We start from the raw sequence: 16,660 nt of genomic DNA, 5'->3' as shown, positions 1-16,660 counted from the left end.
TAGGAACACAAAGGCTATTAAGCAGTGAACATATACTCGTCAGAGACTATAAAGACCTATCTATGACAAACACAACAACCTGCAAGAAAGTATTTAATACCAATACCATTTCTAGTAATATTAACAATATTAAAGGCTTCAGGGAATCTAGGGCCGTTTCTACAATATAAGAAGCTATTAAATTCAACCAACTATACATGTGAACTTAAAAACTTGATAAATGGCCCAAAACAAGAAAAAGGCCGATTATCCAATTCATATAAAATTTCATCCAACCGAATTTTTACCCGCAACCCCAGCCCTGCGACAGGTACGGGTTAAATTGCGGTGACCAATCACTCAATTAATCGACATCGAATCGATCAAAGGGACTAAGGCTCAATTTTCGGCACAATCATCAAAACATTACAATTATCGCTATAAAATCCATTTTGAGCCTAATCATTACAATTTCATTTTATAATCTACCCTAACATGTGCAACTACCAATATAAACATAATTTTTACCATTAACATAATTTTTACTACTAATATGATTCATTTCCTAAGTGTACTCATATGTATCTTATACTAACTATAACCTTAATGAACCTAAAACGATGAACAAAGCATGAAAAACCGCGAAACAAGCAACGGGCTGACCCGGGCCAGCCGTGGGCTGCCGTGGGCTTTGAACTGCTTTGCCGCCACCCCTACACCTCCATTTTCCGTTTTTGTTCAGTTTAACACCGTCTGAAACATAATTAATCGTTCCTAATACTAACATGTTATCTTAAACTAACAAAAGACATGCATGCAACCCATTTTAAACATGTGAAAATTTACTACTCAACCAAAAATCACAAAAACATACAAAAACCAAAGAATGTGACGATTATTCGTCGAGTAACTCGAAATATGTTACCTTAAGCTAGAAAATGAGCAATTAGCACCTTGAAAACCAAACCCTAACAAGCAACTAGCCACTATCTTCGACAATATACGAGTCCCCAAACTCGTCCTCCAATTCTTCACCTAAATAAACAATAAAAACACAAAAATAAGCATAAAAACCGAAATTGTGCCAAAATTCGTCTTAAAACAACTTCAAGAAAACTGAAATTAAAATATACCAGGTTATAGATCTCGACGAGAGGATTCCGGAAATATAAATTATGCGAAAATCCGACAAGAAATGAGGAAGTTATGGCGATTTTAGCTTGAATTTGGGTAAAAATGGTGTTTTTTTATGTTTTAGAAGGTAGAGGAAGATGAAGATAGACAAAAATCAGAAAAAAAAAAAAAGGAAGGAAGGGGGAGGGTGCCGCGGGTAAGGAAGAAAGGAAAGGAAAGGTGCGGGTTTTTAGTCGGGATTTTACGAGTCGGTTTTGGCTCGTTTCGATAATAATTAGAACCGCTTGTTAAATGCAAATTCCGACAAGACCAAAGTTCTTAAACACGAGATTACAAGAAAATTGAATACTCATACGACCCATTTCCAAAATCGTTTACCCAATTTTCAAAAGAATTGTAATTTTTTCCCGATATGCCCATTTTTCGAAATAAAAAGTTTTTACACGGTTTAAACTATTTTTAAACATTTCGAAACTATCAAAATAAATACTTTACTTCAAAATATAATAAAATTATATTTCTTTGAATTATTTTTACTTCAAATACATTAATATTAAATTCAACTTGATTAATAAATTACCTTCGCAAAATAATAACGGTCCAAAATTACGGGGCGTTACACTCATGCCAAACCAAAGCAATGAACCTAACAATAATCCTACTCATATTCGTATATTCCTTCATCAATTTGTCTACCTTTATCTTATAATGCTTCTACACTCGCAACCTCAAGTTCTTTGAAAAAAAATGGTGGATATAGGGATCAGTCATGCTTGAAAACCACAATTTTTCTACTCTGACAACTGCATCCAAGTAATTAAACAAACTCTTGCTTGAACTTTGAAGTTATGGTATCCATGCACGAAGACATTAACTGAGAAGATAGCATGGGGAAAGTGGCCTTGACTTGGTATTCGTCAACCCATCATTTATCGTTGGTCTGTTGCTTGCACCTCAGCCAACTAGCACAAGTACACTGCTATTAATGCTTAGAATCATCAAAGGTAAAACCTGTCAAAAATTGATCCTCAGAAACAAAAAAAAAAATCCTCAAAATCAGATGATAAATTTTTGTCAATTATCGTTGGTCTTATAAGATTCACAAAATAAGAAAAGGAGGAAAATAGGTGATTTCGACCATTTATGACCAAGTTTCACAACATTGTCTTCTAACATTCACAATATAAGCTCTAAGATTCAAAAAATAAGGTCTAAGATTCACAAAATAAGAAAAAGAGCAAAATAGGTGATTTCGACCATTTTATGACCCAATTTCACAATATTGCCTTTTAGTTTCACAAAACAAGCTCTAGGATTCACAAAATAAGGTATAAGATTTACAAAATAAGACAAGGAGAAAACTAGGTGATTTTGATCATTTATAATCAAGTTTCAAAATATTGTCTTCTAGTTTCACAAAACAAGCTTTAGGATTCACAAAATAGGGCATAAGATTCACAAAATAAGATAAGGAGGAAAACAAAATAGGTGATTTTGATCATTTATAACCATTTTATGACCCAATTTCACAATATTGCCTTTTAGTTTCACAAAACAAGCTCTAGGATTCACAAAATAAGGTATAAGATTCACAAAATAAGACAAGGAGAAAAATAGGTGATTTTGATCATTTATAACCAAGTTTCAAAATATTGTCTTCTAGTTTCACAAAACAAGCTTTAGGATTCACAAAATAGGGCATAAGATTCACAAAATAAGAAAAGGAGGAAAATAGGTGATTTCGACCATTTATGACCAAGTTTCACAACATTGTCTTCTAACATTCACAATATAAGCCCTAACATTCACAAAATAAGGTCTAGCATTCACAAAATAAGAAAAAGAGCAAAATAGGTGATTTCGACCATTTTATGACCCAATTTCATAATATTGCCTTTTAGTTTCACAAAACAAGCTCTAGGATTCACAAAATAAGATATAAGATTCACAAAATAAGAAAAGGAGAAAAATAGGTGATTTCGACCATTTTATGACCCAATTTCACAATATTGCCTTTTAGTTTCACAAAACAAGCTCTAGGATTCACAAAATAAGGTCTAGGATTCACAAAATAAGGTATAAGATTCACAAAAAAATGCTATAAAAACTGACATACTAACCTCTTAGCGGCATTTGAACAAACACTTGGTGGGCATTCTTCTGCTTGAGATGGTTTTCATTATTAATGCTACAAATGCCACTCAAATGCTACAAACTTTTTGTTATCATTGCGTATCATGTTTACATTATTAATGCTACAAATGCCACTCAAATGCGATCATGACAACGGTGCAAACTTTTTATAACTTGATTCAGAATGCCATCACTTTAGTTTTCGTATGCTTGTTCTCCGATCATAACCACGTTTTTGGTGAATCATTTTATAATCTCGGTCATTTTGCTAAAAATCATAGAAATATAAACATGATACGCAATGATAACAAAAAGTCGCAAATTGATCTGAAGCATGATCAAATTTGAACTCAACCACTCAAGACATGAAGCTAGAAATCGACAGCATGAAGTTGCAAAAATGTTATACTATCTGGTAAATGGTAAAAAACTTTCTTAATGTTTTACAAACTAATGGAATCCAAAGAATTGGTGAAAGTTGGCTAAGCCACATGCTTCAGAGGCGATACGACTCCTGCATTATATACAACTCGCCAACCATGCCAATCCAATCCCCAATAGCGTATGTGGATTTTGTTTATAACTCTTAAGAGATCTATTAGTGAATTAACAAAATTATATGAATATGCTTAATTTTGATCAAAATTATGAAATTACCTCGAAATTAATCAAAATCTTCTTCTGAAATTGTTTAAATGGCGTTGTTGTATGTTGTTTTGATAAAATGTATGAATAATTTTCCAGGAAATCGTTGCAATTGTTGTTGATTCGAATTTTCCAGGAAATCGACGAAATCTATGAACAATTTTCAAGGAAAACGAGATATCGTGATGTTGTGTTCGTTGTCATATTTTGATAGAGAGAGAGGGGGGTAAGTATTGGGCTGAAGGAATTGTATTCGAATTTTCCAGGAAGAATCAGTCCACCCCAAGTTTAATGAAAGAATTTGGTGAGGCCGGCCGCCTCACCATAATTAACGGCCTCACCGGATCCGGCCTATATATATATATATATATATAGAGAGAGTAAAGTTCTTCTAAGTCCTTCATATCTTTTGAGTCCCTAAGTCCTTATAAGGGCTCTTGGATGGAGGGAATGAAGGGATGAGATTACATCTCAATGGATGGCCACAAATCAATCTAGTCTAATTAGCTCCTCATTGCAATTAAGTTACCCACTAATCCATTCATCCCTCATTATTACAAACTCCTTCCCTCTCTCTAAATCTCACAATCTCTCCTTTTTCTCTCTTCCTCTCATCACCAAACCACAAAAAAAAAACCAAAAAAAAACCAAAACCAAAAAAACCAAAACAAAAATTTGAAAAACAAATTCATCTCCCTCCTTCCCTCCCTCCCTCCCTCCCTCCCTCCCGTACCCTCAAACAGCCCCACCACAACCACGGCGCGGCCACCACAACCACCCGACCCCCACCACCAGCCCACTCACCCCACAACCACCCGACCCCCACCACCTCCTGCTGCTGCGCACCCACATCCGCGACCCCGACCCCACCTCCACACCCCAACAACCGCGACAGCACCAACACCCTCACGCACTCACCCTCACGCACTCACCCTCACCCTCACGCACTCGCAACCCCACCACCACCCAACACCGACCCAGAACCCCCCTTTTGTCGACACAACCCACACCCACACCCACACCCACACCCCAGCACCCCAGCCGACTCACCTCCACAACCCCACAACCGCGGCCCCACCTCACACTCCAGATCTGACTCCAACCGCCATTACTCCCACCATCTCGTTTTTTCAATTTTAAATGTTGGTTTCTGATTTTGTTTTTGACAAACGTATTACGTATGTTGATTTTTTCTTATTTCGGTTTTTTGTTTTTTCGGTTTGTAATTTTTTTTTTCGGTTTTTTTAATTTCAGATTCGGTTTTTTTTTTAATAAAAGCTAACAATACCATCTCGTTTTTTCTTATTTCGGTTTGTACTTTTTTGTTTATTTCATTTGATTTTTGTGATTTTTGTTTATTTGATTTTTGTTTGATTTTTGTTTATGCACCATTTATTTGATTTTTGTTTTGTTCTTATTTTGGGTTTTTTTTTTCGGCTCTTTTTATTATTTTAGATCTAGTATTGTTAGTTTTTATTTTGGTTTTTATTATTTTTGTTAAAATTACACTTTTTTTTATTATTATATTGTCTTGTTTTATATTTACAAATCTCACTATATTTTAGATTTGGTATTTTGGATTTTATTTCGATGTTTTGGGTTTTATATTCACATTAGTTACACTTTTTTTTTGTTAAAATTACACTTATCGTCATTAAAGTTATACTTTTTTTGGTTAAAATTACACTTTTTTTGGTTAAAATTACCATTATTTCTGTTATAATTACACTTTTTTCTATTACAATTACACTTTTTCTTGTTGGAATTACACTTTTTCTTGTTACAATTACACTTTTTTCTGTTAAAATTACACTTTTTCTTGTTGGAATTACACTTTTTCTTGTCACAATTACACTTTTTCTTCTTACAATTACACTTTTTTTTTGTTACAATTACACTTTTTATGTTAAAATTACACTCAATTCTTTTACAATTATACATTTTCCTGTTAAAATTACACTTTTTCTTGTTGTAATTACACTTTTCCTTGTTACAATTACACTTTTTCTGTCACAATTACACTTTTTCTTCTTACAATTACACTTTTTTTGGTTAAAATTACCATTATTTCTGTTATAATTACACTTTTTTCTATTACAATTACACTTTTTCTTGTTGGAATTACACTTTTTCTTGTTACAATTACACTTTTTCCTGTTAAAATTACACTTTTTCTTTTTGGAATTACATTTTTTCTTGTCACAATTACACTTTTTTTTCTTACAATTACACTTTTTTTTGTTACAATTACACTTTTTATGTTAAAATTACACTCAATTCTTTTACAATTATACATTTTCCTATTAAAATTACACTTTTTCTTGTTGTAATTACACTTTTTCTTGTTACAATTACACTTTTTCTGTCATAATTACACTTTTTCTTCTTACAATTACACTTTTTTTTGTTACAATTACACTTTTTATGTTAAAATTACACTCAATTCTGTTACAATTACACTTTTTCCTGTTAAAATTACACTTTTTCTTGTTGGAATTACATTTTTTTCCTTTAAAATTACACCTTTCTACTTTAAAATTACACTTTTTCCGGTTAAAATTACACTTTTTCCTGTTAAAATTACGCTTATCTCTATTAATGACTAAAGTTAGACAGACTAATTTGAACTATTTGGACAATTTGGACTAACTAATTTGGACAATTTGGACAATATGGACTAACTAATTTGGACTATTTGGACTAACTAATTTGGACAATTTGGACAATATGGACTAACTAATTTGGACTATTTGGACTAACTAATTTGGACAATTTGGACAATTTGGACAATATGGACTAACTAATTTGGACTATTTGGACTATTTGGACGAACTAATGGAGTTTACGACTAAATTGAATACAATATTTACAACTAAATTTGGACTAAAATTATACAATTTTGGACTAAAAATACATTTTTGGACTGAAAATACACTATTTACGAATAATTACGAATAATCTTGAACTAATAATACACTATTTACGACTAAATTTAGAGTAAAATTACACAATTAGAACTAAAGTTACACAATTCATTTATTTTGAGTCATTTAGATTGTGCAATTCCAATCATTGTCCACTAAAGTGTAACTTAGTAAATTGATAATGTGTGTATCTTTTATCATTTTATGAGTGTAATTTAGTCCACAAAACTGTAATTTTAGTCCGAAAAAGTGTAATTTTAGTCTACAAATGTGTAACTTTAATCCACAAATGTATAAATTTAGTCTACAAAAGTGTAATTTTAGTCCACGGAAGTGTAAGTTTAGTCCATAAAAGTGTAATTTTAATCCAAATGTATAACTATAGTCCAAATTTGTGTATCTTTAGTCCAAATTGTGTAATTTTAGTCCAAATTTCTGTAACTTCAGTCCAAATTGTTCTAACTTTAGTCCAAAAGCGTAATTTTAGTCATTGAGAAGATAACCTTAGTAGAGATAAATGTAACTTTAATGAAGACAAGTGTAATTTTAAAGGAAAAAAGTGTAATTTTAACAGAAAAAAGTGTAATTTTAACAGAAAAAAGTGTAATTTTAACCCGAAAAAAAGTGTAATTTTAACAGAAAAAAGTGTAATTTTAACGAAAAAAAATGTACATTTAACAAGGAAAAAACTGTGATTTTAACCAAAAAAAGTGTAATTTTAACGGAAAAAAGTGTAATTTTAGCGGAAAAAAGTGTAATTTTAACCGATAAAATAATTTTAATAGATCCTAAATCACACAATACCAAAAGAAAATTTTAAATACGAAATTTGGCAAATATATATAACAAGTCGGATATTAACAAAGTGATATCAACAAGAAAAAAGTAAAAAATGAGATTTCATAACTAATAGATTTAGTACTATAATTTTAACCGGAAAAAAAAAGTGTAATTTTAACACAAAGTGTATTTTAACGGAAAAAAGTGTATTTTTAACAAGGAAAAAATTGTGATTTTAACCCAAAAAAGTGTAATTTTAACGGAAAAAAGTGTAATTTTAACGGAAAAAAGTGTAATTTTAACGAAAAAAGTGTAATTTTTAACCGATAAAATAATTTTAATAGATCCTAAATCACACAATACCAAAAGAAAATTTTAAATACGAAATTTGGCAAATATAAAAAAAAAAGACCAAAACATCAAAATTGAAAAAAAAAAAAAAACGGGTCATTGCTCTATATTAGTAGATCTAAGATTAAAATAAAAAAAATCTCACAAATTTAAAACAATATAATATAGCAAGACGATATAAGGAGAAAAAAACAACCAAAAAAATAAAAAGAATACCCAAACATCAAGTTTAAAAAAAAAAAAAAAAAAAAAAATGACGTCGGGCGGTGGCGGTGGCGGCTGCAGCGGTGGTAGTGTCCGGTGGGTGGTGGTAGGTGGATGGTGAATGAGGAAAAGATGAGTAAATGATTTATTTAGATTTTTTGGGTTTTTTATTTGTTTGGTTTTTTGGGGTTTTTTTTTCTTGGTTTTTTTGGAGAGAATATGGAGAAGTGAGATATAGAGAGAGAATGAGGAGATGTGATAATGAGTTGGTGAATGAAAGATGAGGAGGATTAATGTAGTTAATGAGAAAATTAGATGAATATGGCAAAATCAGAGCATTAACCTTAATTTTTGGGTTCTCATCTTAGCCCTCAATTTCCAAGATCCAATGGCCCATAATGGGACTTATGGACTCAAATGTAAGAGGAGGACTCATTTGATCTTTTCACTATATATATATATATATATATATATATATATATATATATATATATATATATATATCACAAATTATTCTCTAGGGATATACTCTTATCTTGAACTTTTTTTTAAAAAAAAAATGTACCCCTTGTTTTTCATAAAAAAACTTTGACCAACAATAATTTTTTTTTACGAGTTCAGAAAACGGTAATTTTTTTCAAAACCAATTATCTCGTCAAGGCCTTGAATTTGAAAAAAAAACACCATTTTTTGAACTCGTAGCCGGTAGTTATGGTTGGTCAAAGCTTTTTAAACGAATAAACTTTGACTGACCATGATTCTCGACTACGAGTTGAGACGTCGGTTAATTCTTTTTCAAACTGAATACCTCTTAAAGACAGTCAATAATTCTTTTTTACGAGTTCAGAAAACGGTAATTTTTTTACAAACCAATTATCTCGTCAAGGCCTTGAATTTGAAAAAAAATTCACCGTTTTTTGAACTCGTAGCCGGTAGTTATGGTTGGTCAAAGCTTTTAAACGAATAAACTTTGACTGACCATGATTCTCGACTACGAGTTGAGACGTCCGTGAATTCTTTTTCAAACTGAATACCTCTTAAAGACAGTCAATTTGAAAAAAAAAAAATTATCATATTCTAAACTTGTAGCAAAGAGTTATTGACGGTAAAGTTTTTTTTGCAAGAAAAGAAGGGCATATCTTAGAAACTAAAAAAATTGAGAGATATATGAGAAAATATTCATATTCTCTAAAACTACTCTTAGAGTAAGATGGGCCCAAATTTACACAAAGCCCAGATTACTCTATTAATATTTCCCTTCCCCTGTAACCTTCCTTGTATATTAATCGTAAGGTTGGGAGTCTTTTACTTAAAATATTAAGCTGTTAAATTACTATCATTAAAACAAAATTCATACAGAAAATTAAACTTTTAAAACACTCAATTATCATACCTAAAACTAGTTGTTTTTAAAGTAAAATTATTTACAAATATAAAATAAAAGATTATTTCATGGAAATAATCCATGTTATGGCCTTATGGGTGCCCTGCAAATAACACTCTATCCTATCAGTAATTCCAATTAAATCCATCATATCCATCACTCTTTCCATAACAATCTCGGAAAACGCAACTTGAAGAACAGGTCACCCTTGTTACTTTTAGGTAAATGGTAAATATTAGTGGTTTTTTCTTTTAGTCACCTTCTTCCTTATACAGCTTGCTTCACCATTATTTTATTTTTCTTCAATCATTCCCCCCTCAAAATCTTCCCGTAATGAACAAGTGTACGTTATCCTCTTCATCTTCATCAATTTCAAATAGTACAAATTTCAGAGAACACTTGTTATGCAAACACCAACGAAATTGTACTGTATGAAATGGATTATACGGTTTGATAAGAAAAAAAAATCAAAAACTTAGCTTAAGAATTTAATTTCAGAAACTCATTTCTTTGGAGCAACAAATCTCCCCATTATTCCTTACAATTCACATGAAATTCATCACAAAAACTTAAAATTCACATCAAATCCAATCTTTTTCCCAAAGTTCACACTTTTTCAACATAATCTCACCTAGGTATTGCTTGTGTTTCCCCCTTAGTTCCCTTCTCCCTTTCTTTCTTACTTTGTTTCTAAAACTCATCCTAATCCAGTAAAAAAAATGGAATAAAACCATCAATGAATAGAAGCTCTGGGAAGATAATAAATTTGTTCACCATTTCCATGGATAATTGACTATGTTGCAAACTGTAGCCGTAATCACTTCATTAAGGGCGACATCAACACTATATCACTAACTTCCATCATAACCCAACTTCAACTGTAAGCATTTGATGGATGTTTCTAAACCGTAACCATAAATTGATTTGGGGAAAATTTTCAATTAAGGTTAATAAGTTAATTAATGTGGGGAAATAATGTCAACTAGTTTTACACCCGTGCAAAAAAATGCATGGGTCGTAACAACAGATGTTAAGTGTTCAATATCTTAATAATATAAATTGTCTATAGAGACGGTATTAAATTTAATTGTAATAATATAAATTGAATTTACACCATGTGTATTTTTTTTAACATTGTAATTATATGAATCTTCTTCAAATTTTGCTAAATTTTGTATATTTCTTAACTTTATGAATTATAATTATATGAATGTGCTTTAATTCTTATCGAGACTTGCATTTTTTTTTTGTATAGGAATGTTATTTGGGTACCTATCAATAAGAAAACCAGTACAAATAATTTGTACTTTTATTCATTTTGTAATTTTTTTTAATTGTTTTCATTCAGATGTATTCCTAACATTTTAGGAAAATATATATGTATAATATGTAATTATCAAAAAAGTTAAAATTAAAATTAAAATATCGTAAACTCAGTAGTTTGAAAAAGAGAAAAAGAAAAGCAAATCAAGTGAAATATAGGAGAAAGGGTAATTAAATGTGTAGGATGAACCTTGGGAGTCCTAACTTAGTTTTTTTTTTAATCCTTAAAAACCATGGACCAATAAGAGAGCTTTATTGGCTTCAACTTTTATAGATAAGAGATTTGGGGTTTTCTTTAATTGTGTTGTATTTTCGACAAAATTAAAGTGGGTTTTTGGGTCGAATTTAAGCAAGCCAAGAGAGAAAGGGAAGTGAGGGTGTGGCATGAATGACAATGATTTAGTTTTTTGAAATTAAAAGTTGATTACGGAGGAAAAAAATTGGAGAAGGAAAAGAAGAATGCAGAAATTTGATGGAGGAAGAAGGAAGAAAGAACGATAATAATGGAAGTTGTAGGCTTAATTAACAAGAAATGGGCCCCATGATATTATTTAACCGGAAACAAAAGTTTTAAAAGAGAGTGAGTTTGTTAGGGGAAGAATGGTGGATATGATGGATTTAATTGGAATTACTAATAAGATGAAGTGTTATTTGCAGGGCACTCATAGCATGAATTATTCCCATAAAATAATCCTAAAATAAAAGAGGAGACGATAAATAATAGTAGTATGCAATTTCCACATTAAAATCGTAAGTTTTTAACTTCAAACTACTAGTTATCAACCTACGCTTTGAGCTGAAGAAGACATTTATTGATCATTGGAAATTTAATTTCTATTTCATCAATCTATACTATCTAATTAAAAGATTAGGAAAAATATTTAATTTTATTCCATGTCATTATCAATAATTGCTAAAAATTTAATTTTATTCCATGTCACTTCCAATAATTTCTACTACACTTAACCAATTTTGTATATGAACTTTATAAGGTTGTTGGTGTACTCTTATTAATATGGCATAATAAATATTTCAATGGTTTTTAACATTCTAAAACATTTAATTTTATTCCACGTCACTACCAATAATTGCTACTGCACTAAACTAATTTAGTATATGAATTTAATAAGATTGTTGCTGTACTCTTATTAATATAGCACAATTTAACATTTAAGAATATAAAAAGATAAATAAAAAAGGACATTGACAAAAAAAAAGAAGAGGCAAGGTTATGAACTCATTCACGGTAAATAAATAGGCATAAATAGTCTTATATACTTCGTATAAGGCTAAGTTTTTTATGTACATCATTCTAAATGATAGAATGTTTTTTTTTTGTGAGTGTGCGCGCGCGCGCGTGTGGAAATCCTAATGTTTACTATTTTTTCAAAATAGTTTTGTATTACAATTATCTTTTGTCTTCAATTTATACTTAATTAATTTAGCATTTAACTTTATAAGATTGTTAGTGCACCCTAATTAAGATGGCACAATAAATATTATAATGTTTTTTAGCACCTAAGAATATGAGGAGATAAATATAAAAAGACATAGACAAAGAAAACAAAGAGGTAAGATCATGAACTCAGGGTAAATAAAGAGACATAAATTAGTCTCTATATATAAGACTAATTTTTCTATGTACATCCTTGTAAATGCAAGACTTTTTTTTTTTTTTTTTTTTTTTGCAATCCTACTGTTTTGTATTCTCTCAAAGTTTTGAATTATAATTATCTTTTGTCTCTAATTTTATTATTTGGTTTAATTGTTCTTATCAAACTATTTTAACCAATTTATTTTGTGAACAATTTTCAGATATGGTTATTTGGACCAAGGGCAATCATAATGAAGATATGCTCTCCGACCGATTCTTCGTAATCCGTGGCACCATGAATATAGACTATTTACATTACTTACAAGCGAGCTTTTCATCGGTGGGTATGATAAACACATGTAAGAGTAATTGTTTGACTAATATCTATATAATTATTAATTTTTAACTTAAGTAGTTGGATACTCCGTATTATATATACAACATGGTCATTATATAGTAGTTATTAAAAAGGTCTTTGTTACCGAACATAATTCTATTATTTCATATCTTATGTTAATTGTGTCAAATTTCGAAATATATAAATATAAGTACTCATAGGACATTCTTTTAACTAGATAGTATAGATTATTTATGAACATTTTTTTGTTCCTAAAAATTTAAAGACTACTTTTGAATATTAAAAGATTAATTGCAATAAGAAATTTCACCTTAATATTTAAAACGTCCCGTGCTTTTGAACGGGTACAAAAACTAGTGTAGTAATGAAATGGTAATATAGATAAAAGAAGCTAGACCACCTTATAAAGAAAACTAGATTATAAAAAGCTTGTGGAAATGATGTACAAGCACAAGTCAACTAGACTAAAAACTTATAGAATGAAGTACAAGCTTAAAATATCACTATTTATTACACCATAAAGTCATTTCGATTTACTGACATCTATACAATCTAATTAAAAGGTTAGGAAAAACATTTAATTTTATTCCATGTTATTATCAATAATTGCTAAAGATTTAATTTAATTCCATGTCACTTCCAATAATTGCTACTACACTTAACCAATTTAGTATAATTTAATTTTATTCCACGTCACTACTCACTACCAATAATTGCTATTGCACTTAACTAATTTAGTATATGAACTTAATAAGATTGTTGGTGTAATCTTATTAATATAGCACAATTTAACATTTAAGAATATAAAAAGATAAATAAAAAAAGACGTTGACAAAAAAAGAAGAAAAGCAAGATTATGAATTCATTCACAGTAAATAAATAGGCATAAATAGTCTTATATATAAGGCTAAATTTTTTATGTACATCCTTCTATTATTTTTTTTTTTTTTTTGTAGCAATCCTAATGTTTACTAATCTTTCAAAATAGTTTTGTATTATAATTGTCTTTTGTCTCCAATTTATACTTAATTAATTTAGCATTTAACTTTATAAGATTGTTAATGCACCCTAATTAAGATGGCACAATAAATATTATAATATTTTTTAGCACCTAAGAATATGAGGAGATAAATATAAAACGACATAGACAAAGAAAACAAAGAGGTAAGGTCATGAACTGAGGGTAAATAAAGAGGCATAAATTAGTCTCTATATATAAGACTGATTTTTTTAAGTAAATCCTTGTAAATGCACGATTTTTTTTTCTTTTTGCAATCCCAACGTTTTGTATTCTCTCAAAATAGTTTTGAATTATAATAATTTTTTGTCTCTAATTTTATTATATAGTTTAATTGTTCTTATCAAACTATTTTAACCGACTTATTTTGTGAACAATTTTCAGATATGATTATTTGGACCAAGGGCAATCACAATGAAGATATGCTTTTCGACCGATTTTTCGTAATCCGTGGCGCCACGAATATAGACTACTTACATTACTTACAAGCGAGCTTTTCATCGGTGGGTATGATAAACGCATGTAAGAGTAATTGTTTGACTAATATCTATATAACTATTAATTTTTAGCTTAAGTAGTTGGATACTCCGTATTATATATACAACATGGTCATTATATAGTAGTTATTAAAAAGGTCTTTGTTACCGAACATAATTCTATTATTTCATATGTTATGTTAGTTGTGTCAAATTTCGAAATATAGAAATATAAGTACTAATAGAATGGAGGTGGTCATGGGCCGGGCCAGTGCGGGTTTGGGCCGGGCCTTTCTATCCAAAACGGCCCATTTGAGTGGGTCGGGCTGGACCGGGCCAGATGCGCGGGCTTATTTGACAAGCCCAAACCCGGCCCTTATGGGCTAATTTGGGCTTTTGGGCCTAAATGGGCTTTTCGGGCCCTAAAATTTACGACTTACATTAGAAAATAATTAGCATATTACCTTCAATTACTTTAAAACATACGTAGTTTATAAAATTGTACAAAATATGATGAAATGCTTATGAATTGCTCTCCAAAATAAAATAAAGACAAACACCCCCACTTTAGAATGCTTAATCATGCATTCGTGATATGATTTATGTTATATACACATTGTTTTATAAATCTTAAAAAATATACTTGAGTTTTTAAAAATAGGTTTTATAAAAAAAAATATTCATTTATTAATAAATATGGGCCGGGTCGGGCCAAAATTTGGGCCGATTGCTTGACCCAAACCCAGCCCAAAAATATGTTGGGCCTTTTTGGGCCAGCCCACGGGCTTTTTTGGGCCAAAACAAAAGGCCCAAGCCTTTCTAAAAAGCGGGCCGGGTCGGGTAGGGCCAATGGACTTGGGCCATTTGATCAACTCTATCATAGAACATTCTTTTAACTAAATAGTATAGATTATTTATGATCATTTCTTGTTCCTAAAAATTTAAAGACTACTTTTAAATATTAAAAGATTAATTGCAATAAGAAATTTCACCTTAATATTTAAAACGGCCCGTGCTTTTGCACGGGTACAAAAACTAGTTTCATCTTAAAACTCAAAGTTATCAATTTAAAACATTAATACAACAGTTAATACAATTAATTGTCCAAGCCTTAGTCAAAGTGCCGACTTCTTTAATTCACTATCATTTCGTCACCAATTTCTTATAAGGGATTTTACACTAGATTAGGGTAAAATCTTACAAAAAATTTGCGTACAAGAAAGTATGCGGGTTCTCAAATTTGCGATGTATAGATGATCCACATGTCGTCGGTATTTACAAGAAGTAATTAATCAAGATTATTTGTATGGGTGAACTTTTCAAAAAAAAAAAAATGCATACACCGAGAAGTATGCTTAACCCCAAACTCAACTGGAATGACTCCACTCTAGACAACGGGTACTGTAGCAATTTCTGATTTTCTGTACAGAGAAAATCCAAGAATGAAATTTTTTTAACATTTAATTAATATCAAAATACAATTGCGTACAGAAACATTAGAATTTTGTAGATAACTTTTATGATACCTCTTAAGGTCAAGCACCCCCAAAGCAAAACACGCATCCGAAATTGAGGTAGACCATAGGAACCGGATGCCATCATTCCAATGTGTGATTGATAATTCATATTAACCATTTTTCCTACGGCGTATCTACCATGAAACCCATTGGAAAAATTAAGTAGATCGACCACATTTTCCATCAAAACATATTTTGGCTTTAGATAATCGACCACATCCATGTTACTCAGCAAATGCTTGTTTTTCGGGTCTTAAAGAGGGTTCTCTTTATTTCTAAAACGGTTGAACCCACTTAATCCTTGGCAAGGTGGTCCTCCATAAATCACATCAACATCACCCTATAATCAAAGAATAAAAATGTAAAGAATGGTAATCTGATACTTAAAAATCGTTAGAATTCATTAACCATTGCAGGAATGGACATACTGGCAAAGGCAATACCCTTTCTTGAAACCCCTTTCTCACAAATTCTCCAATGCTCTTCCAACAGTTTCTGTGTTTATTAGAATGAAATGAAAATGTTGATTGCGCAATTGTATACCTCTATCTAAGAAGTTCAGGTTCCATACCCTAGCCAGTCAACAGGTTCCCAAGTATCATAATCAGGACCATAACCCTTCTAGTGCACCTATATTGTTTGGTTAAATCACAGGTTTAGCTATAAGGGCTATTATATCAACCGTGCATGTGTGCAATTAATGTATTATATAACGGGTTGTATATACTACTTATTTAGTATTGTGGAGCTTTGTTACAAAGTTGTCGAGCTCTATTAACAAAATTATCGAGTTATGATACAAAGTTATTGAGCTTAACAGAATAATTATTAAGCTCAATA

This window comes from Silene latifolia, chromosome 9 (assembly GCF_048544455.1).
Source record: "Silene latifolia isolate original U9 population chromosome 9, ASM4854445v1, whole genome shotgun sequence".
Taxonomy (NCBI): Eukaryota; Viridiplantae; Streptophyta; class Magnoliopsida; order Caryophyllales; family Caryophyllaceae; genus Silene; species Silene latifolia.
The sequence above is the reverse complement of the archived record's forward strand: the minus strand, read 5'-3'. Positions refer to the sequence as shown.